Source organism: Saimiri boliviensis, chromosome 1 (assembly GCF_048565385.1).
Source record: "Saimiri boliviensis isolate mSaiBol1 chromosome 1, mSaiBol1.pri, whole genome shotgun sequence".
Taxonomy (NCBI): domain Eukaryota; kingdom Metazoa; phylum Chordata; class Mammalia; order Primates; family Cebidae; genus Saimiri; species Saimiri boliviensis.
Window position 1 is genome coordinate 116,898,433 of NC_133449.1, and position 22,938 is coordinate 116,921,370.

The 22,938-nt window shown below is 44.4% G+C and overlaps 1 long non-coding RNA gene across 4 annotated transcripts; it reads left to right on the plus strand.

The window, feature by feature from the left end:
- Positions 1 to 1,955: 1,955 nt before the first annotated feature.
- On the plus strand, positions 1,956 to 20,846 carry LOC104652806 (uncharacterized). 4 transcript variants are annotated; one of them, XR_012518459.1, is made up of 5 exons: positions 1,956 to 2,136; positions 2,541 to 2,649; positions 12,786 to 12,850; positions 18,044 to 20,220; positions 20,578 to 20,846. It is a non-coding gene; the product is annotated as an uncharacterized LOC104652806 (long non-coding RNA). The 4 variants fall into 4 exon arrangements; XR_746093.3 differs by having other exon boundaries at positions 18,044 to 18,162; XR_012518460.1 differs by having other exon boundaries at positions 18,047 to 18,162.
- Positions 20,847 to 22,938: the final 2,092 nt, after the last annotated feature.

Here is a 22,938-nt window from a genome sequence, read left to right on the forward strand (position 1 = left end):
ACTTGGACCCAGGTGATCCTGGCCAGACACCTCTGTACTTTTCTCTCATAATCAAATAAACTTGACTGGGGTTGCTGTTCTTTGTTTAAACCTATTTGGCTTGGGATTCTGTCACTTGGAGCTGTGTGGTGACCTTATGCAGTGATTATGGGGCGTATGCAGTGGTTGACATGGCCTTTTCAGTTCAGGAATCCCAAAGCTTTGTGGTTCCTATGATTCTTCCTGGAGTGAGTGGGAATGGCTGCAGGAAACTGGGTCATAAAGCCTTAGCCACAGCTCCCTTGACTCTGCTAGTGTGGTGGGGGCTTGGCCTGGTCCCCACAAGGAGAGGAACTGTTGAGTCCTGTGTCTCGCCGCTCTTTGTGAGTGTAATTATTTCGATACCAAAGTATTAATGGACTTGGCTGTGACATGCTTTCCCAGACCCCACTTGAAGCTGTCACGTTATAAATGGTGGTCTCATTGTATAATCTTCTTAAATCTGAAAATTTAAATACTGAAATACCTCTGGACCCAGTGGTTTCAAATAATGGCTTGCAGACTTGTAGTGATCTCTACTCAAAACTTAAAAACTATCACATAAAATTCCACATTCCTGGTTTTCCTGAAGAGGGAGGAGGCCTGGCATTGCTACATAGCGCCACTGGGATGCACATCTGGGGTGATGAGTGCCTGACACTGAGCTGCCCCCAATCCCTTGGGTGGGGCCCACCTTCTGCATCCTGGCCTGGTCTCCACTGCTGTGCACACGCAGCCCCCGTATTAGTCAAGAATACGGAAGACATAGACAATCCTTCTTCAACAGTGGTGCTGGGGACTGTGGCAGTCCAGGGAGTTTCCGAAAGTGCAGTCACTCCTGGATACCTCTCTCCTTCACATTCCCTAGCCGGGAATACTAGCAACAGGTGCTATGTTCTGTACCAAACACAGTGTGCAGCAGCTCGTATCATTCTCACAACAGTCCTGGGTGAAGGTCATTCCATCCCTTTTCACATGAAAATTCAGAGGGTCAAACACACCGCGTATCTTTTTTTTCTTTCTTTTTTTGACACAGGCTCTAGCTTTGCCACCCAGGCTGGAGTGCAGTGGCACAGTCACAGTTCACGGCAACCTTGACCTCCTGGGCTCAAGCGATCATCCCAGCTCAGCTTCCTGGATAGCTGGGACTACAGCTATGTGCCACTATTCCTGCCTTTTTTTGTTGTTTGTTTGTGGAGACAGAGTCTCACTATGTTGCCCAGGCTGGTCTCAAACTCCATGCAATCCTCCCACCTTCGCCTCTCAAAGTGCTGGGATTATAGTTGTGAGCCACCATGCCTGGTGCCCATAGCATGCATCTTATCCAAGGCCACATCTGTATGGAGAGCTGGGACCAGAGAAGACCCCTGCCCCTGTGAGCTTCTTTTGACCATTATATCTGGGGCAATCTGCAGAGGTGACTGACTGTACCATGGCACCTCATACCCAGTCCCGTTCTGAGAGGAAGGAGGTGGAGAAGAGTGGGTAGACGTAGTAAAAGAAACGTTGTGGAAGCCGAATTTAGAGGACATGGAGAATGTCAAAGTGAGAAGCTGACAGATCATTTGGTTCAACGCTCTTGCTTTCTCCGTGGGGGAAAGTGGGGGAGGTGACAGTTTCAAGGGCACACAGTGGCGCTGAAAGACAGAAGGGTCATTACAGTGGTTGTAATGGTCATTGCAGTAGACCAGATTCTGAGACCTAACATGTGAACCTTGGGCTTCCCCAGTTAGCATCCCTTTCCCCTGAAAGCTTCATTCACTGGCCTAGCCAGGGCAAGGGGAACTCCTGGCCATGTGCCTGTGGGCCTTTGTTCTCTCTTCCTGCTCCTCCAGAATAACTTCCCCTTGGGTAATCTTTCCATTACACTGTTCCTCTTTGGACTTTCAGAAATAAAAACCCAGCCCCCCTGGTGTGCAGTCACACTAACGCCCTGAGGAGTGTTAAACTTCAGCTCGAGAGGCACTTAGTGTCACAGAAGCCTAGATAAAGAAACAAGATTTCAAGCAGGAAGAAATAATAAAATAAAGAGGCCGGACTTCAAGTGTCCTGTGAAACAGAGCATTCGGCCTCCGGCATACACATCCGTGGGAGACGGCTCAACTTCTTTATAAAGTGGTGAGTTTTGTGTGAGCACAGATGCACTTTGTTTTCCTATGAGAAATCAATGATTAAATTATCAGAAAGCAAGCTAAAAACCAGGCTGCCTGAATATTCCCCCACACGTCCCCTGTGTCTCCCCAGCAGCTCCTGCTCAGGAGGTATGGGCTTTCTCTCCAAAGCTTTAGTTTAAATGTCCAACACATCTTATTAATGAAAGTAATAAGCTGTTGTTTATTATATGCCATGATGGGGAATATGACTATTTAATATAAATCTGACATTTAAATTCCACTTAATTCTGAGATGTGGACGATATCAAGGCATAACTCTTTACCCTGGAGTAAAAACTCCCTGGGTCTGCATTTTAAAGCATTGAAGTTTTCAAAGTAATCAGGTTCCTTTTTTTTTTTTTTTTCCAGAGGAACCAAATTGTGAAGACATCTGTTCTGTTATTAATTTCACATACATCTTAAGCTCCTCAAGGCCAGAAATGAGGCTTCATTCACGTCGAATTAATGAAACATGATTGTAAGTCCCTTGCATGGAAATGCTGTCACATAGTTCTGAGCTGCTTATAAGCACTGAGTAATCTCTGAAACTGCCAGGGGACGGCCATTTGAAATCTGCCCTCCCCTCCCCCTGCCACCCAAAAACAATATCTGAAAATATCACAACACTAACTATATCCTGAAAGATTAATAGCAGATAAAAATTTCTGGGAAATGAATCAGACTTTCTCAGTAAAGGATACGGAGAGCTCAGGAAAAAGCAGATTGCAAAGTGAAAGAGCTCTTTGGGATACAGTTTAATAACTGTGCCCCAGGCTGCCCCTGAATACATCTAAAAGGACGATGGCAGGCCGGGAGGGGGGTGGGGGAGTCTTGGAATTTCTTGCAGAGATGTCTTTTGAGGGTATGTGGGAGAATGTACTGGAGGTGACACAGATTTGAAACTGGGAGAATGTGTATGTATATGGAATCTGTGTGTAAATGCACGCAGGAATTTGTGAGTCTACTGACGTATGGGTGAGTGTGTCTATATCAGCGTATGAGTTTATGCAGGTAAGAGTGTGAAAATGTGTGTGTTGTGAGTTTGTGTTGGTGAATGTGTATGAGGGCATGTGTGCATGAACATGGGTGAGTTTGCATGTGTGAAAATGTGTCTGTTGTGAGTTTGTGTTGGTGAGTAGGCATGAGGTTATGTGTGTAGGAATATAGGTGAGTTTGCATGTGTGAAAATATGTGTGTTGTGAATGTGTACGAAGGTATGCATGTATGAATATGGGTGAGTTTGCATGTGTGGATACGTGTGTGTTGTGAGTTTTCGTTGTCGAGTCGGCATGAGGTTATGCGTGTATGAATATAGACGAGTTTGCATGTGTGAAAATACGTGTTTTGAGTTTTCACTGGTGAGTGGACATGAGTGCACTGTGTATGAATATGGGTGAGTTGGTATGTGAAAATAATTGTGTGTGTCTATGGATGCATATGAAAGGGTGTGTGTGTGTGTGTGTGTGTGTGTGTGATGAGTGTATGCATTGACACACACAGACCTCTCAGGACAGACATGAATCTGTCAGTCGGGGATGGATCTTAAATAGCACCTCAGCACCATTCCGTGCCCATCTGAGCCAGTCTTGAAAGGAGATTGCTCTTGAGGTTTTGGGTTTGGGGGGCCTGTTTTTTTTTTTTTTTTTTTTTTTGTCAAACAACTGAAAATGCCAGCAGAAAGATTGTCTGGAGGGAGGTATGGGAGGGGGAGCCTGAGATTTCTTAATCAAACTTTCAAGTGTTATTTTTGGTCTTCCGCTGAGCTGGGACCCAAAAAAAATCTGCATATGATATTTACATCTCAAATCTTCAGAGCCTCATTAGCTTTGATAGTTATATATTTATTTATTTGCGAAAAGGAATTTAAATCAAACAGAGAGGCACAAAAGCAAAACCTTTGAATGTGGTGCAAAATTAATTAAAACAGGCAGCCGAAGGGTAGAGTGGAATACGATGGAATTCAGGAAAAAAAAGACAATGAAACTAACTAGACTCTGATGGGAAGATCCTTCCTCATTTGGTGATCATCCATTGGCAATTAATATCACAAATATTGATGTTTGAAGAAAAATGCCGGAATTTTAACGCCTGTTTTTCCAGAAGCTTTTTAAAAAAATTTCTTTAGATTCTCATCTTCTAAACAAAATCAGTCAAATTATTGGATGGTGTATTTGACAGTCATGTGATGCTGACGGCTGGGGCTGTGTTCTGAGAAATGCATCATGAGGCTATTTCATTATTGTGCTGACCTCATGGAGTGTACTCATACAAACCTAGTTGGTATAAGCTATATTGTATAGTTTTTGCTCCTAGGCTACAAACGTGTATAGCCTGTGCCACACTGAATACTGTAGGCAATTGTAAAACCATGGTAAGCATTTGTATATGTAAACATAGAAAAGATACAGTAAAATTATGGTATAAAAGATAGAAAATGGTACACCTGTAGAGGGAACTCGCTGTGAATGGAATTTGCAGGGCTGGAAGTTGCTCTTGGCGAGTCAGTGAGTGAGTGGTGAGTGAACGTGAAGCCCAGGACATTACTGAACACTACTGTAGACTTTATGAACACTGGACACTTAGGCCATGCTAACTTTATAAAAAGTAACGTAATCGCACTACGATGTTGCAGTGGCCACAGTGTCACCAGGTGACATGAATTTTTTAGCTCTATGATAATCTTATGGAAGCAACATCATATGTGTGGCCTGTGGTTGACCAAAACATCATTACCCAGTGCATGACGATATTGTGTTTTGGGGGAAACAGACTTGCCCAGGCGTCCCCAAACTACGGCCCCCCTGAGGCCGTTTATCCGGCCCGCCCGTCGCACTTCAGGAAGGGGCACCTCTTTCATTGGTGGTCAGTGAGAGGAGCACAGTATGTGGCGGCCCTCCAACGGTCTGAGGGACAGTGAACTGGCCCCTGTGTAAAAAGTTTGGGGATGCCTGGACTAGCCTATACCAGCAACTGGTTAGTTCCCAACACCTGTCCTGAAAATCATGTGCAGGTAGATCAAATTCAACTGTCAGAGGATAAAGATACATCTTAATACAGGGGATGCTGAACTCCAGCAGTTAGCACTAACCCAGTGGTGGAAGCAATTTGTATATATGACTAGATACGATCCCAGCTACATTTTCGCCCCTGTATATTTTGAGGCTTTGTTGTATGATCCACGCTTTGTAAATCTGTGAAAAACATTTCCAGGCATCCAGTTGAAAAACCCTTGACCAACAATGTAAAAATGACTCCTGGCATTGCCTAAGCGTAAGGCAGCATCAAGGGGTCTGGCTTCCTTGTCAGAAGTTCTTTTGAATGAAGTGATCAGTTCGTATTTATGCTTTTTGTCCTTCTGTATTATGCAACAGCACAAATGCACAACTGCCCCAGTGGGACAATCTAATGCATAGTCAGCCTGTCACACAGTTTTAAAGTTGGATGCGTGTGTCTTTGGCACGTCCCAGATCTCCTTTCAACTTCTTTCAGAATCTCTTTTTTACCACCCTGCTTGAGGTTCTCGGGATGACCTTGGGTCATTTCTAGCTTAAAGAGAGTGGGCTTTCAGAAATACCTTGATAAGCATAAGTGTTAGTTCAATTTTTAAAGATGGCTAAAATGCTAATGGTGAAATTTCAGGCTTTGTGGCAGTTGAGTGAAAGGAATATTTTTGAGCAAAAGATCTTTCCAACAATTCCTCAAACCAACAATGCATAAAGGTGGACTTGTTAAGATAGGCAAGTCAGGAAATTATGCCTGATCTCAGTTTTCCTCCATGTAAAGAGGAAGAAACTGAACTGGAAGTTGAATGATCTTTAAGATGTATTAAAGCCTGTATAATTAATGGTTATAACCCTTTGAGAGAGATAAAGGGAGAGCAAGAATGGGGGGTGGGGAGAGAGAGAGAGAGAGAGAGAGAGAGAGAGAGAGAGAGAGAGAGAATGATTTGTCATGTGCGCAAAAAAAAAAAAAAAAAACCAAAGTCAAGGCTCTTCCTTATAAGTAGCACAGGGATTCATTCATTCATTCATTCATTCATTCATTCATTCATTCATTTTGTATGTGTGTGAGAGATCTCTGGGTCAGACCCTATATCACAGTTCTTTCACATTATTTCACCTACATCTTAAAACAACCTTTGAGGTGGGTATTCCTAACAGGAGTGGTTGTCAATTTATTTAACTATCAATAAGCCACAGATACTTGCCAGTCAGAAAGAACACTGAGTAAAACACTAGAACAGGATTCTTGAGATCCCTGGCTGTGCCAGGTATTTGTTGCTGGATGAGAAAAGTGGTGGGGAGGAGCCAGGGTATCTGGCACAATAAAAGGGAGATTGGGAATGTATTTGCCAACTAGCCTGGGCAATGCTTTAATTTTTAAACTACTGACAAGGATTTTGTACTATTGGATATGGTTAAACATCAACCCAGATTTACATTCTCCCCATTCGGCAGAGGACAAAGCTGAGGCCCTGGGAGGCCGAGAAACCTTCTCGAGATCAACCCATCAAAAAGTGACAGGCTTGAGTAGAAAGCTACTTTAAGTCTTTAAGACTCCAAAGTTGACGTTCTCAACCATTATGCTGACTGTCTAAGATGACCATAGTCTGTGCCAAGCTGGCCTGGCATTTCTTTACAGAGGACCAGAGGAAAGTGGATCTGGAGGAAAGCTCTGGTTTGAGTGGGAGTATAGTTGGCAGATTTAGTAAATAAAAATACAGGACACTCAGTTAAATTTGAATTTCAGATAAACAGCAAATGAGGCTTTTGTATATTTTTAGCTTATTGCATGGGATATACTTACATTAAAAATTATTCATTATTAATCTGATGTTCAAATTTAACTGGACATCTTGTGTTTTATCTGGCAACACGAAGTGTAGAGGGAGGACCACAGGGACACTAAAACATTTCAAATACCAAGACATTTCAATCTGCAGACACATTTTCTTTTCTAAGAACTCTCTTTTGCAAAGCCAATGATCTCAGCTGTAGTAAGAACACTTCTCACCTTTCTCTGAGTACCTCCTTGATTTTAATGTCATAGGGATTCAAGACAGAGGCCATTTAAACCAATACCTTGCCTTACTGTCTTTCTGCCTCTTTCTGTCCCCTCTCTGTACAAGAAGGCAGAACCCACAGTACCGGCGCTGTGGCTTGGCTTTGAAGCCAAGGAGCACAGTCCAAGAGGCGTGTCCTCATCTCCAAAGCACATGGAAACTATTCCCTTCCTGAAGGTCTTCATGGTTAGCCTGCTGCAAGCCCCATGGCTTTTCAGCTGCAGTTGTAATTTCTGTAGCGCCTCTATCTCAGCTCAGCTGATATTTATTAGAACATGTTGCTTTTGAAAAGAAAACTGCATCTTAATTAAAGGTTGGAAATCCACAGCCTGTTTGCAGATGAGAAAAATTAAGCAACTCCTATGAACAGGGCAGTGTGTCTCCTCTGTTGGTTAGAACATTGCTGTCTAGACAGGTGGAGTGTCTCCTGTGTTTCGGGCCATCCCTGAATCTGCATCTGAAGCATTTTTTTGTTGGTGTTGCACAACAAATACAAATGAACCATGAGGCCAAATGGAACAGCTTTTGGAGTGAAACGGGCTTGTCTTCGATTTTAATCACTCCCTGTCAAGACTGCTTTTCAAACACAATACCTGGGCTGGTGCCTGGGGTTAATGAAAGATGTTTGGTGTCCAAAACCTAGTCCACTGTCTATGCCAATGGGTTGGCTTCTGGGGCCAGTTAGAAGTTGTGAGGATCTGACATTTGCCTCACCTCTGAAGACCTCTGAACCAAGAATTAAATAAACTGGTGAAGAATAAAAATACTCCTTCCATGGGGTGAACATTATTAACCTGGGTTCCATGGAACAGAAGCCCTCTAACGAGTCCATGGGAAAAAAATCAGCATCTCTGAGCTTGGATGTGAAAAAGTTGTATTTTTTTTTATTTTTGCTGACTTCTGACTGAAAGATAACATATCCTTCAATTCTAAATGCAGGCAACAAACCAAAATTTTATCAACACTACATGGAACTTTTGTGGCTTTGTCATCAGTAGCTATCACAGATATTTTCATATCTCATTACAGTTGTTACAGGAGATCTTGACATAGACTCATTACTATCTGGAAATTAGAGTGATGAGTAGCTCCACCTTTGTATCTTCTTATATCATGGTTAATAAGAGCCCATACATTATTATATCAATTTAAATAATTATTTAGATAACCATTATTTAATATAACTTTTCTTTGTAGTGCCGTCTTTTAAGTTCTATGCATGCAATAACATTATTCTGGAATGAGCCTTGAAGACTTTATGCTAGGTGAAGTAAGCCTGACTCAGGATATATAGGATAAATAAAAAAGGACGGATACGATATGATTCCACTCACTTGGGGTATGCAGAGCAGACAAATCCACACATAGGAAGTAGAGTGACGGTTGCCCCAAAACGAGAAAGGAAGAAATAGTGACCGATACTGTTAATGGGTGTAGACTTCCAGTTTGGGAAGATAAACAAAGTTCTGGAGATGGATACGGTGGTGGCTGTACAATACTGTGAATACTTAATGCCACTGAGCTGTACACTTAAAAACGGTTAAAATAATATGTTTTATCCATGTATATTTTATCACAATTTTAAAAATCAGTAAGAACAGTGCAAATATTTTCATCTCACATTAAAAAACCCACATTATTTCATAAGTGGGTGGCGGTGGCAGGGAGGAGATGTCCTTAGACCTCCCTGGAGAGCTTGGTAGCACAAACCTGGCTAAGGCCTTCTGATTCTAAGGGATTGCTTTTTTCGGATGCCCAGACATCTTTCTAGGTATGTTTTGCCTAGAGAAATCTTTCTGTCTCTTCAGGGGTCAGCTCAAATGCCTCTGTCCCTTGGCTCTTGTTCCCAGGGCTAACATGGGGATACATGATTCATATTCCTCTTGGCCTATCTCTAGTATCCCAGTTGGGTCTTACTGTCTGCCAAGAGCCTAAGGCCTTGAGGCCTTGCCCTCTACCTAATTAAAGGATTATTTGGCAGGTGTAAGGAAAGCATTTAGGCAATATTAGTACCAGACAGTGGCTTTCTCACTGATGCAATAGGGAAACTTGCTATATGAGTCAGTATTACTCAATGCCTTGTCTGAACATTGATGTATATCTCATGGTCACTTTTTCACATTTTGTGCAACATTACGTAATTTTGTGAAATCTACAGAACCCGGAGGTTAGTGCTATCAGGCACAGCATTTTGCAGATAAGGAACTGAGACTCAGAAAGCATAAGTTGATTTGTCTGACCCCAGAGATATTTTGCATCGAACAACTTCCAGAGTGACAGGATTCCTTAGGAGTAGCCCAAGACTGCATTTGGTGAAGATCACTTCTCATTAGAGAATCTGCCTTTGAACCTGATAGAGGAAAATGAGACTAAATAAACAAGGACTACCAGATCCTCCGAGTTGGAAGGGCCCAGACTACACAGTTTGTCCCATTCATTTTAGATGTGGAAACTCTTGAGTTGACACCAGAATAGTAATAATAATCACTCTTGACGTGGGTTATCTCAATGATTCTGTAAGTTTCATCACTGCGGGCTCCTTTTATAATTTTGGACATATTTGAATGTTACTGATGCTATTATCTACTTAATGCTGTTTTCCCTTTTAAACGGACCTGCTTTTAAAACTTAAATCCATATACTTACACAGAAAATTTTATACTACTTCTGTGAATAGAAAACCACTAAGCACAAAAAATATTCCAATAAAAAAGAAAATATGTATTAAGTTCTACCTGGATTCTGTCGCCTGCAGTGAGACTCTGAGCCCGAAGTCTTCACTCTCTTTGTTAAAACACAGAGAACAAAACAACAAAAATAATTAGTACGTGTTAGGTGTTAAAGACACAATAGCATCAACCGGAGACTTTCTTGATGTAATCAGGAGAATTCAAAGGGAGCTGAAGAGGACATAATACACTTGCTGTTTGAGTCAGTGCTATTTAATGCCTTGTCTGTGCATTATTTCAAACGATTTTCATTACTACCCTTGGTGTCTCCACCTCTGGAAATTCCCCATTTTCTCGGCTCATCCTTGTAATAATTCTGTGAGGTAAGCACTAGTACTAGAATTAGTTAGTATTGCCCCATTTATTGGATGCACAGCCAGCCAGGTGTCCCTGCTCTGTCTCCAGGGTGCTTGACCACAGTAGTATTCTGTTCCATGGCGGCAACTGCCCATAAAAAGAGCCTTTGGCAGCGTTAGTGGGTCCCCATAAATCTCTCAAGTCCAGATGTCCATCCAGGCACAAACCCCACGGCATGCAGCCCGTGGTGAGAGGCACTGCAGGCTTGCAGTCCACATCCATGCGCCAACAATGTGCCACCAGGACATGGGACCAACTCCAACTTCAGGAATGAAGATGATGGTCAGGCAGGAAAGGAGGCATGGACAGAGGAAGGAAGTGAAAGCAAGTGGCAGAGAGAACAAGGGGAGCCTCTGGGTCCTCATCTGGAAAATGGGGACAGACAAGACGGGCTTCACGGGTTGGTTGATTGTTGGGAAGATTTGAACACATAGCAAGTTCTTCACTCTTCCTCTCCTTTCCCTCCTCTCTCCTCCCACTCATCTCTGTCCCCCTCCCCTCCGCTCCCCTCCTCTCCCCTCCCCTCCTTTCCCCTTTTCTCCTCTCTCATCCCCTCTTCTCCCTTTCCCTCACCCCCATCGTACAAACACACAGACATATATATGTATTCATGTAGTTTTAAAAGTGAAAATAGGAAATTTGTAGCCAAGGTCTGCTCTGATATGACAATAAATAGGATGAGGGAGGCAGGGGAGCCCAGGGAGACGGAGTCACCTTGAGCTTCAGGGGAAACTTCCCAGGAGCTGGAGAAAGGGGTCCCTCAAGAGCTATCATCTGACATTGATTGGGAGGTCCCTCATGGCCAAGCAAACTGTAATTCCATCATTAGAACCTCATACCTTTGAGGTAAGCACTGCCCTCTCTTCTGTAGTCTCTGTTAAGAAATACAAGAAAGCAGAAAGACACAGAAAGCAGAAATGCTTATTTCAAGCACCTACTTTCCACAGAGGCTTCAGGAAAAGGAGAAACCACAAAAAATGGAAGGAAGAGGGTAACGGACAGGACTCAGCCAAGGTAGATGCTTCTCCCTCACACAAGGGCTCCAGGGTTCTGAGGCTTCACATGAGCTGAAGGGTGGGAGAGGCGGTGGCCTGAGTCTGCAAAAGGACATGATTCCTGTGGCACGTGACTGTACATCAGTTTCCTCCATGCCAGTCTCTTTTCTCCTATGGGCAGAGAGACAAGGCTGATGGGAAGGCCAGATTACACCCCAGACGGGGCCTGCTTCTCATCACTAGCAAACCACTTACTTGGACTCCCTTGAGCTCGGCACATCTGGCAACCTGGTGGGCTTTTTTTTTTTTTTTTTTGGACCGGGGAAAACACAAACCCAGACTTGTGTGGGTGTGCATGATCCGTAAATATCCCTGAGGTGCTGATGGAATTTTCAACTTGTGCTGTGTACCCGAACAAGTGTGTCCCCTCCCTGGGCCTCAGTTTTCGGAATTGCAGAATTGTGGCAGTGAGATAAGGCTAACCGATGTCTAAGAACTCTTCTTGTCTTGAAATTAAAACAACAATAATTATATGGACACTGCTTTCACTGCCAGGGGCAATAAGCAGACAATGCACAGAGAAATATTTGTGGAAATTCTTGTGTACTGAAACCTAGCTTCCGCAGAGTCAAGTATCTACATAGTCAGAAAAATCCAACTAAATGGCACATTGTCCATTATTGGCCTAAGAGATGGAGTCCTGCAGACTTAAGGACCATATTTATTTGCTCCAAGTTAATGGCCTTGTTTCTTTTGCACTGTATCATATTTTTAAAAATTGAGCAAACAGGTCAGGCGTGGTGGCTCACGCCTGTAATCCCAGCACTTTGGGAGGCCAAGATGGACAGATCACCTGAGGTCAGGAGTTTGAGACAAGCCTGGTCAACATGATGAAACCCCGTCTCTACTAAAAATACAAAAATTAGCTGGACATGGTGGTGGACACCTGTAATCCCAGCTGCTCAAAAGGCTGAGACAGGAGAATCACTTGAACCTGGGAAGCAGAGGTTGCAGTGAGCCAAGATTGCACCATTGCACTCCAGTCTGGGCAATAAGAGTGAAACTCAAAAAAAAAAAAAAAAAAAGAAAAAAGAAAAAAAAAAAGAAAAAGAAAGAAAATTGAGCAAATGTTCTAATAACAGCGGACTTCCTGTAAAAGTTGCAATATCTGACATTTCTAGAAAAGTCAGTGGATCTGCTGACAGTCATCTGGAGCCCAGGAGAGGGTGTGCCTGTTTGTCAAGGGCATAGTTTGCTCCTCCCAGTCCCTACTAGATGACATTATTCTCTCTTGTCACTTGCCTGGCCCAGGTGTTTGAGTTTGAGACTTTGCACTAACAGAAAATAGTTACTGAAGGCAGAAAAGAAGATGCCCCTGTTGGAAATGTTGTCCTGCCAGGTGAATGATGCAGAAACACCCATGAGCCTGCTCTGCCCTAGAACAGTCAACCTTCCTGCTCTTGTTGTCTAGGAACAAGGGCCTGATGTGCGGCTGCCTGAGGCTTTTGGAGAACTGGCTGTCCTGCTCCTCAGAAGGTAGTGTCAGCCTGGGAGGGCTGGGGCCCATATACTTCCCAGAAATGTCCCAATCTCCCATTTGATCAGGCTTTCCTGCTGGATCTCTGAGGCACCTACTGTCGACCGATGGCTTTTCCTTTCCTTCTGCCACGGCCTTTTTCCAACATGTGAAATTGCTTCTCTTTCTGAGGGTGGGTCTCCATGCTTGGTGAAAGGGTTCTGCTGGGTTGGGGTGGAGGCTTTTGCAAAAGTGGCTTTTTCAAAAGGCTTTTCCTTCTCTGACTTTCAAGACTCTGCCTACCTTCCTCATTTTCCTTCTCCTCTCCTATCTCTAGCCTGCTGTGCCCCAGTGGGGGACAGCAGGGGACAACAGAAAGAGGAGGTTTCCGGAGGAGCGAATACTTGGCATGGCTGTGGTTCTATGACTAAAAATGGCAGGAAAGTCATGCAAAGATGACTTTGCATGAGAAAAGAAGATGAGAAAAGAACCTGTAGCAGGCCACAGAGTTAGGAAGATGCTAGGCCTGTTAAGGGAGTGTGTGATGAGTAGGAATATAGTGTGCCCATGAGTGTAGGTTTCAGGGGCGCGTTGGCAGAAGGAGGCATGGTGAAGAAGGGTAGGCAGGGCCCAGAGTACGAATGCCAAGCGACACTGCTGGCTTGGATCTGATGTCAGTGGGAGCCACTGGAGGCTTAAACCAGAGAGCAACGTGGTCAGATCGGAGTTTTGGAAAGAGCAGTGGATTGGCTGGAGGAGAGACGAGAGGCACGAGAGGCAGGAGGAGCTGAGAGAAAACAACAGAACAACAGCAAGAGTCCATGCAGGAGACCAAAGTCTGATTGGCAGAGGCATGGCTGGGGGAGCCAGCAAGTCGGTGCCAAGAGAGGGACCCTTCCCTGGGTCACATATGCAGGGAGAGGAAAAGGGTAGAGCTAGAGACAGCACCAAAATGTGTAACCTGGCCTCCTGGATGCTGGTGACTCCAGGAAGACAGAGGAGGGGAAAACAGCTCTGGGGAAAAGCCCAAAATCCAACAAGTATGGTTTTACACCTAAATAATTACAGGTTGAGTATCCCTTATCTAAAATGCTTGAGACCCAAAGTGCTTTGAATTTCAGTCTTTTTTGGATTTTGGAATATCTGCATTAGGCTTACCAGTTGAGCATTCTGAATCCGAAAATCTGAAATACTCCGATGAGCATTTCCATTGAGCATCAGGTCAGTGCTCAAAAAACTTCTGATTTTGGATGTTTGGATTTGGGATGCTCACCCTGTCATTAATATGGGAGACAAAGATGGCTTTGGGGGTTGTAGGATGAGTTTGCCCACTCTTCCGTTTATGGGAGTATATGCATGTTTTTCAAACTCATAAAAGATTCATGTCATATTGGTCTACAGAGCACTTTGGAATCAAGGAAAAGTCACTTTTGTTCTGCCTTTGCTGCCTGGGAGAGTAACACTGAGCCTTCAAGCTCTGGTTGAAGCGACATCTCTTCCAGGCAGAACAACCGGCCTCCCCCTGTGCTCCCTTTTCTTATTTCACAGCTGCTCATACCCTGTGGACCTAGAGTTCACAGTCCAGCATCTCCATCACTCAATGATAAGCATATTGATTTAATCTTTAAATCCCCCATCTGGCACAGTGTTTAATACATAGAAGTTGTTTCTAAAAGTTGAAGAGTGAAAAATTAGTATTTTTCATATCCTTCTTGCAGCTTTAGATTCATGGCACAGAGAAACCCGAGAGTTTGTCCTAGATCACCAAATCTTAAAGCAGATTCCTAGAACCTTTTCTCCAGCTTGGCCATTTCCAGAAGACTTCATGCTCAGGGTTTCCAAAACATGTATTTAGCCTGTGCAGTTATTTATAAAATTAGAACTCCATGGAAATTCAAAGATTTCACAACTAAATCTAAGTTTTTGTTTCTTTTGATAAGTAAGGAGATCTGGAAACATTGGACAGGCTCCTCTTTCCAATTTGCCACACTTCCCACCATGCCCCAAGACTTTCACAATACCAGGGGATGTGTTATTATATAATACCATGCTTGCACTGTTATTTTTTCCTTATACAGAGGACCAAAGTTGTATGGCTGTGGTTTCAACAGACGTGGAAGCAAAATGAACCTAGAATGAGCGTCATGATTGGAGAAGAATGAGAAGGGACACATTTTTTTTTGGTGGTGGAAGGACAAGTATTCCTATGTGCCGTCTTTAAGTTGCAAAGGACTCCTTACATCACTCCTTTTTACATGCACCCTCTTTACTGTGACTCCTGTGCCCAAGTCCCCAGGCATTGAGACTCATCCCATAGAGAAGCAGTAGTCCACAGTGGTTAGGAGCATGGCCATTCTGGGTTTTCTTTGGCTAAGTTAGCTTGGGTGAAGTTAGCTGTGTTGGGCTGGGGTTAAGCTCCTTAACCTCTTTTTCCTTCAGTTTCCTCATCTGCAAAAGGTGGTGATGATGATAATAATACCTATCCTTGTAAGTGATTGTGATGATTGAAACAAGAAGTGTAAAGAGTGAACGAGACCAGGCGTGGTGGCTCACGCCTGCAATCCCAACACTTCGGAAGGCTGAGGTGGGTGGACCACTTGAGGTCAGGAGTTTGGGACACCAGCCTGGTCAACATGGTGAAATCCCATCTCTACTAAAAATACAAAAATTATCTCAGCGTGGTGGCACATGCTTGCAATCCCAGCTATTGGGAGGCTGAGACATGAGAATCACTTGAAGCTGGAAGGCAGAGGTTGCAGTGAGCTGAGATTGAGCCACTGATCTCCAGCCTGGGTGACAGAACGAGAATTCATTTCAAGAAAAAAAAAAGTGAATGATAGCACCTGACACCTAGTGAAGAGGCAGAGGACATTATGGTGAGTGACAACATACAGACTGATTCACTAGTTAATTTATTTGGTAAACAATGATCGACTTAGTGGTTAAGAAGGCTGATGCCTTTAAGAGGTGCCAAATCAAATATTTTGAAGGTTTCTTGGTCCATGTCAGTGGTTTTCAATCCTGGATGTGCATGGGAATAATCTGTGTTGCTCTCCCCAAATACTAGCCTGGGGACTCACCAAAGATCAATTATACCAGACACTCTGGGGACAGGATTTGTGGCCCCCAGAATGATGACAACATGCCAGGTTATAGTCAGGGTGGGGAACTCTCCTCAAGTCAAGTCAAAGTCATCCACAGCCCTGAAGGCAGGTGCCTCCTTATATTGCACATCCTAAGTGCCTCATTTACCTGCCCTGTTCCCTGTCCTGCCTCAAACCATTAAAACAGAAACTCCATGAAGGCAGAGATTTTTTTCCCCCTATTTTTCTTTCATTACTACCCCAGTTCCTGGAACAGCAGTGTGCATATAATATGCTCTTGATAAATACTTTGAAAGAATGAATAAATGGGTAAATGAATAAGCTCATCTTCCAAAGGTTTGGACTGCAGTTACCTCTTTGCTAGAGACTGCTGGGTTTGCTCTACACAAACCGGAAGAGTGGAGTCCTAGACTTTGGATGCTTAATGTTTCCAGAAGGGCCCTTCAAGGTCAGCTGGGACAGTTTTCTTTTTTTTCCAAACTGTGTCTCATCATCATGGTATTTTCCATCTCTGCATCCCACTTGAGCTCTTATTTCTTTAATGGTGGAAACATCAATTTGTGTTTACTTAGAAACATTTGTCTGACAAAGAAAACTTAAAAAGATCAGCCCTGCCATGGAAAAACTACTGTCCCTTGTCCTAAACACAAAGGCAATTGTGAAAGTAAGTACAAAGGAAAGACATCAGGTTATGAAATCAGGAGTTGGATGCTGTTGCCTGTTGAGGATGTGAGGCTGGGCCTTCCCCTCTTATTATTATGAAGAGAGGGTTGAAAACATTGCAGAGGTGTTAAAGAGATATTATCAATTGATTGAGACTTTCTCTTAGAGGGAATCAGAGGTTAGAAGGAGTTCAAAAGTGTGAGATGGTATCTCAACATCAGTTAGAATGGCGATCATTAAAAAATCTGGAGACAACAGATGCTGAAGAGGATGTAGAGAAATAGGAACACTTTTACACTGTTGGTGGGAGTGTAAATTAGTTCAACCATTGTGGAAGACAGTGTGGCGATTCCTCAAGGATCTAGAAATAGAAATACAATTTGACCCAGCAATCCCATTACTGGGTATATACCCAAAGGATTATAAATCATCCTATTATACAGATACACACACATATGTTCATTGCGTCACTATTCACGGTAGCAAAGACTTGGAACCAACACAAATGCCCACCGATGATAGACTGGATAAAGAAAATGTGGTACATATACACCATGGAATACTATGCAGCCATAAAAAAGGATGAGTTCATGTCCTTTGTGGGGACATGGATGAATCTGGAAACCATCAATCTCAGCAAAATGACAAAAGAACAGAAAACCAAACACAGCATGTTCTCATTCATAAGTGGGTGTTGAACAATGAGAACACATGGACACAGGAAGGGGAACACCACACACTGGATGTGTTGGGGGGTGGGGGGCTAGGGGAGGGATAGCAGGGGGTGGGGGATTGGGAAGGAATAACATTAGGAGAAATACCTAACATAGGTAATGGAGGGTGGATGCAGCGAACCACTATGGCATGTGTAAATCCTGCATGACCTGCACATGTACCCCAGAACTTGGATTCAAGGGGATCAGATGTTTCATTTATTGCAGGTTGGAGACCTTCAATCAGTCAAATGAAGTATAATTTAAAAAAAAGTTCAAAAGCAATACCTTTCTCTCTCTGAGTTAGCACTGTTTAATATCCTGTCTTTGTTCATCACCCAAACCCATCCATGTGCTATTCCCAAGCATCAGTGGTATTCATCCCACTGGAGAAATCCACAGTTAGTCCCAGCTCCTTATTTTGTAAGACTTGGGTTCAAAGAGGCCCAAGGTCCTAGTCATTTATTCATTCATGCATTTGTTTGACATCTATCGAACACCTCCTATATGCCTGGCACTGTGAACCAGAAAAGCCAAGTCCCAGCTGTCATGGAGCTACTATCCCAAGGTCAGAGGAGGGGCTATACCTCTGGTCTCCGACTCCCAGTGTGGTGCTCCTTCTCTGCCCCTTCTCGCCTGGCAGAAGGTGTTTTCATAATCCTCAGCCACACCCTGCCTGCACAGGTGACTTAGGCACTTAGTGTTACATTAACATTATTTCTTTTTAATAAAGCAGGTACATTTTCACCCCATCCTGGGCTCCATGTTCCTGCAGCGCACACGTCAGGAATGCTGCTAATTTAGCGTCTGGCTTCCAGACTCAGACGTCAAAACAACCACCTTTCATCTCAGGTTTGTAACACAGAAAACCTTCAATATGGGGAACAGATAATCTCGAAGGTGGGTTCATATCTCTCAGCACGATTGCTGTAACTTAACCCTCCTGCACCCGATCAAGGCTTTCTCTCTGCCTCGTTGGTATTTTAATACAAATGTTCCTTTCATTTGACTGATTGAAGGTCTCCAACCTGCAATAAATGAAACATCTGATCCCCTTGAATCCAAATCACTTTTTCTTTGATTTTCTTTTACTTCTATTTCTTCGTCCTTTGTTCTACAGCCCGAGTCAAATTTCCCTTTAGAAATTGAAAGAATGTGTGTGGGTTTTTCCTGCCTTTTTTTTTTTTTAACCAAGCTCTGGTGCAACCGCTGGTTCATGGACTAGAATATTAAGATCCAATTCAATGGCAGACTGTCTCTAGCAATGTGTTTTCTTTTAGCCATCATCGCCCCCACCTACTTGTGGGCAATGGTTGTACAAATTAGCCTCTGTGTACTGGTCACTGAAGCTGGCTTCCCAGGTAATCCTAGGCTTGAGAGAAAATAAGACTAAAGATTCTTCCCCTCCTGAAAGAAGTAAGTTATCTATGCACAAAGGCCTACATGTTGGCACCTGGCTATGGAGTTGGGCATTTAATTGCCTTTGTAATGGACTCAGGCCATCTGCATGGTATTGAGTCTCCAGTTTCAGGTAATGGGCCAGAAGGGTCTTGCTAGCTCTGGGATGGTCAGGTTGTATGTATTCATCGCTTTGAAAGACAAGCAGGGTCTATGAGAAGCTGACGAAGCTCTTTGTGTGCTCACTTCTCTGATTGTGCCCTGTGCCACGCTTTGCCAGGACATCTATCCATTTAGTGGTCTTAGCTTTGTGTCTGGGGTGGCCTGAGCTGTGGGTAACAGTGCTGATTATTACATGCTAGTAAAACTGTCTCCCTCCTTGAATTGGTAAAAAGGTTTTTCCCTTCGGGGTAATTAGTTGAATATCAGAAAGCAACATTTTGTTGTAATTTGCTAAGGTCTAAATGTTTGTCTCCTTTCACCGAAAACTCGAAGGTTGAAACCTCATCCCCAGTATGATGACATGAGGAGGTGAGGCCTTTGGGAGATAACCAGGTCATAAGGGCAGAGCCCTTATAGATGGAATTAGTACCCTTATAAAAGAGACCCCAGTTAGCTCACTCACCCTTTCCACCATGTTGAGTACTCAGCAAGAAGGTGCCATCTATGAGGAATGGACCCTCGTGAGACACCAAGTCTGCCAGCACCTTGACCTTGGAATTCCCAGCCTCCAGAACTGTGAGGAACCAGTTTCTGCCATTTTTAAGTCACCCAGTCTACGACATTTTGTTATGGCAGCTCAAACAGACTGAGACATACTCCTTAACCCTTGACTCACTTCTCTTTAGGCTCAGCCAGTCTTCCTGAGCCTGTGCCTAGTCTTCCTGGCTCAAGGAACTCTCTCTACCGATGTACAATCTCCTAACCCCTAGCACTCATTTATCTACCCATGGTTGGTAGTCAGCCTCCAAGATGCCCACAGTCATCTGCCTCCTGGGATTCACATCCTCTTCCACATTGTACCAGGATTGGGCTCTGTTACCCAAAAGAAAACAGGTGGGAGGATGCGTCTCTTCTGAGAATGGGTTAGAAAAGACTGTGGCATCCATCTTGGATGGTCTCTCTCTCTCTCTCTCTCTCTCTCTCTCTCTCTCTCTCTCCTCTCTCTCCCTCTCTTTCCTTCCCCCACTTTCTCTCTCTCTCTGCCCCCCTCCTCCTTTCCTCCTCTCCCTTGGATCTCCTGCTCTGGGGAAAGCAAACTATGTTGTGAGGAGCCCAGTGGAGAGACCCACGAGACAATGAACTGAAGCCTCCAGCAACAACCCTGTGAAGTCAGTTTGGAAGTGGATTTTCTAGCCCCAGTTGAGGTTCAGATGACTTCAGCCCCAGCAGACAGCTTGAATGCAGCCTTGTTAGAGAGCCAGCGCCACCCAGCTATGCTGCATCTAGACTCCTGACCTCAAAAACTGCCCAAGATAACGTGTTTGCTGTTTCAGGCTGCCAAATTTGAGGGTAAGCTGTTATGTAGTGGTAAATACCAAGACACTGTGTGAGCTCAACTCTCGAGGGACTCTCTGAGGCTCCTGATATTCCTGGTTGGCTTCCTCAGTCTGTGTGCTTGTTGTCCCTTAATATGTAAGGGACATATTCAGTTCTTCCTTCGTAAGAAACACCCTTAACTTCTAAGTGGATCCTGGCCTGCCCGGAATAAGCAGTACATTGCCCCAAGCTTCTCTGGCAGCTAGATGTGATCACGTGACTTGACCATATTCTGCTAAATGGGCATATGTGGAAGTGGTGTGTGCAACTTCTGGGGAGTGTCCTTACTAGGGGGATGCACCTTTCTTTCCACTTTCCTCCTTCCTGCAGGCTGGTACTGCCCATAAAGGCTGGTGCTCCAGCAGCCATCTTGAGAAATGCAGCAATGACGCTGAGTGGCAAGTCAGAAGGCACAGGGTCCCTGCACCCGAGGAGAGCCACTCCAAACCTGGACCACAGACCTTAAGATCACACCAGGGAGAAGTAAAGCTCTGTTTTGCTGAAGCCACTGCTGTTTTGGGGGATCCCATCTCTTGCAGCAAATTCTAACCTGAAATAAAACCTTAATTCAATCTGGCTGGTCCATGAACAAACGTCATGCCTTGTGTTCTGTGTCAGATAGATTTCTTTTCTTTTCTTTTCTTTTTTTTTTTTGAGATGGAGTTTCGCTCTTGTTACTCAGGCTGGAGTGCAATGGCGCAATCTCAGCTCACCGCAACCTCCGCCTCCTGGGTTCAGGCAATTCTCCTGCCTCAGCCTCCTGAGTAGCTGGGATTACAGGCACGCGCCACCATGCCCAGCTAATTTTTTGTATTTTTAGTAGATTGGGTTTCACCATGTTGACCTGGATGGTCTCGATCTCCTGACCTCGTGATCCACCAGCCTCGACCTCCCAAAGCGCTGGGATTACAGGCGTAAGCCACCTCGCCCGGCCCAGTGTCAGATAGATTTCTTAAGGGAGAATATCACTGACTGACAGTGATTTGTCAACTCCAAAGAGAAAAAATATATGAGAGAAAGGTGAGAGAGAGAACGAGAGAGAGGAAGAGAGACAGAGACAGAGGCAAAGGGAGAGAGAGAGACAGAGAGGAAGAGAGAGAGAGACAGAAAGAGAGAGAGAGATAGAGAGAGAGAGTGAGCAGAGCTGATTTAATTTCCTCTTTGCCCTTATCTGACATTTTCAGGCATTAATACCTTTGAAACTTAATACTTTTCCCAAAGCCTCCACTGTCAACAAAGCCCCACGATTTCCCTAGAAGTTTCCCCTCCCCATTTTCTCCATCACTCCCCATAAGCTTCTGCTTGCCAGGACGCTCAACTACTCCCCCACAAATACTCCCCTGCCCAGCGGGCCCTAACACTCACCAGTGGCATCCCCTTTCCCCCTCTGTTCTTCCCAACTCCAGGGGCTCCCCATTCTCTGGATCTAATGTTGTCCCAGAAGTTTACCCCTCCCCAGTGCACCCCACCCAGGGGACCTCAGATTCTCCTAGTGGCTCCCAGTGACCCAGCTGTGCCCACATGCTTCTCCCTGCCAGCTTAGGCTGTTGCTGTCTTCCAGAGTTCTCTCCCCCATCTTAATAGGGTCTATGGCTCCTGTTTTCTAAGCCCTAGCAGTCCCTCCACTCAGTAGGTCCTGAAACTGCAATGCAGCCATCTCAGGCTGAGAACCTGCTCTGTGCTGAGGCCTGAGAGGGAGGTGGGGAGAAGCTAGGCAGGGGCCAGATGTATTAGCTGTTTTCCTAAAACAGTTGCTAAAATAGAGCAGACAGGGGCTATGGGAGTTGGTCAATAAATATTCATTGAGCATCTACTTTGTGCTGAAAATAATTTCAGGCATGAGGGACATAGCAGACCATAAAACAGAACAGGGAGAGCCTTCTTTAGGAGTGGTCCCTATATATTTCTGTCAATTGACATACATTCACAAATTCACACATCCACTCAATACGTTATTTATTGAGCTCCTTCTGTATACAAGGCACTGCTCTTGTTGCTAAGAATACAAAACTGAACAAAACAGAAAAACTCCTGCCCTTAGGAGCTTATATTCTAGTAGGGGAAATGAAATAAACAAACAACAAACAGTGAGTGCCTTAGGTCTTATGTTCCCAGAAGAAGATGCTGAGACAAGGGTTGCAGTGCAGGTAATTTATTAAGAAAGAGCTCCCAGGAGACATCTGCAAGGGCATAGGGAAACGGCAAGAGTGGGGGAAGAAGCCAGCAAAGGTGTCGCTTCACGTGAGGTTCCAACCTCTGCCTGATCCTGTAGGGAGCTCTGGGGTATACATTAGATCTCAGGGTCTGTCTATCTTTGAAGCAGGGGTGCCAAGCTTTTATACTCCCACATGCATTGGCTACAGGCTGGACGGGTGTCAGGGAGTAAATTGTGGTTACTTTTCTTCCTCTCTGTAAGCCATGGGGACAAGGCAGCTACAGAGGTTCAAAGAAGTCTCAGGTGTGAACCTTTTAGAAGGAAAATGCGTAGGGCCAGGTGTGGTGGCTCACGCCTGTAATCCTAGCACTTTGAGAGGCAGAGGCGGGTGGATCACCTGAGGTCAGGAGTTCAAGACCAGCCTGGTCAACATAGTGAAACTCCATCTTTACTAAAAATACAAAAATCAGCCAAGTGTGGTGGTGCAAGTCTGTAGTCCCAGCTACTTGGGAGGCTGAGGCAGAAGAATCACTTGA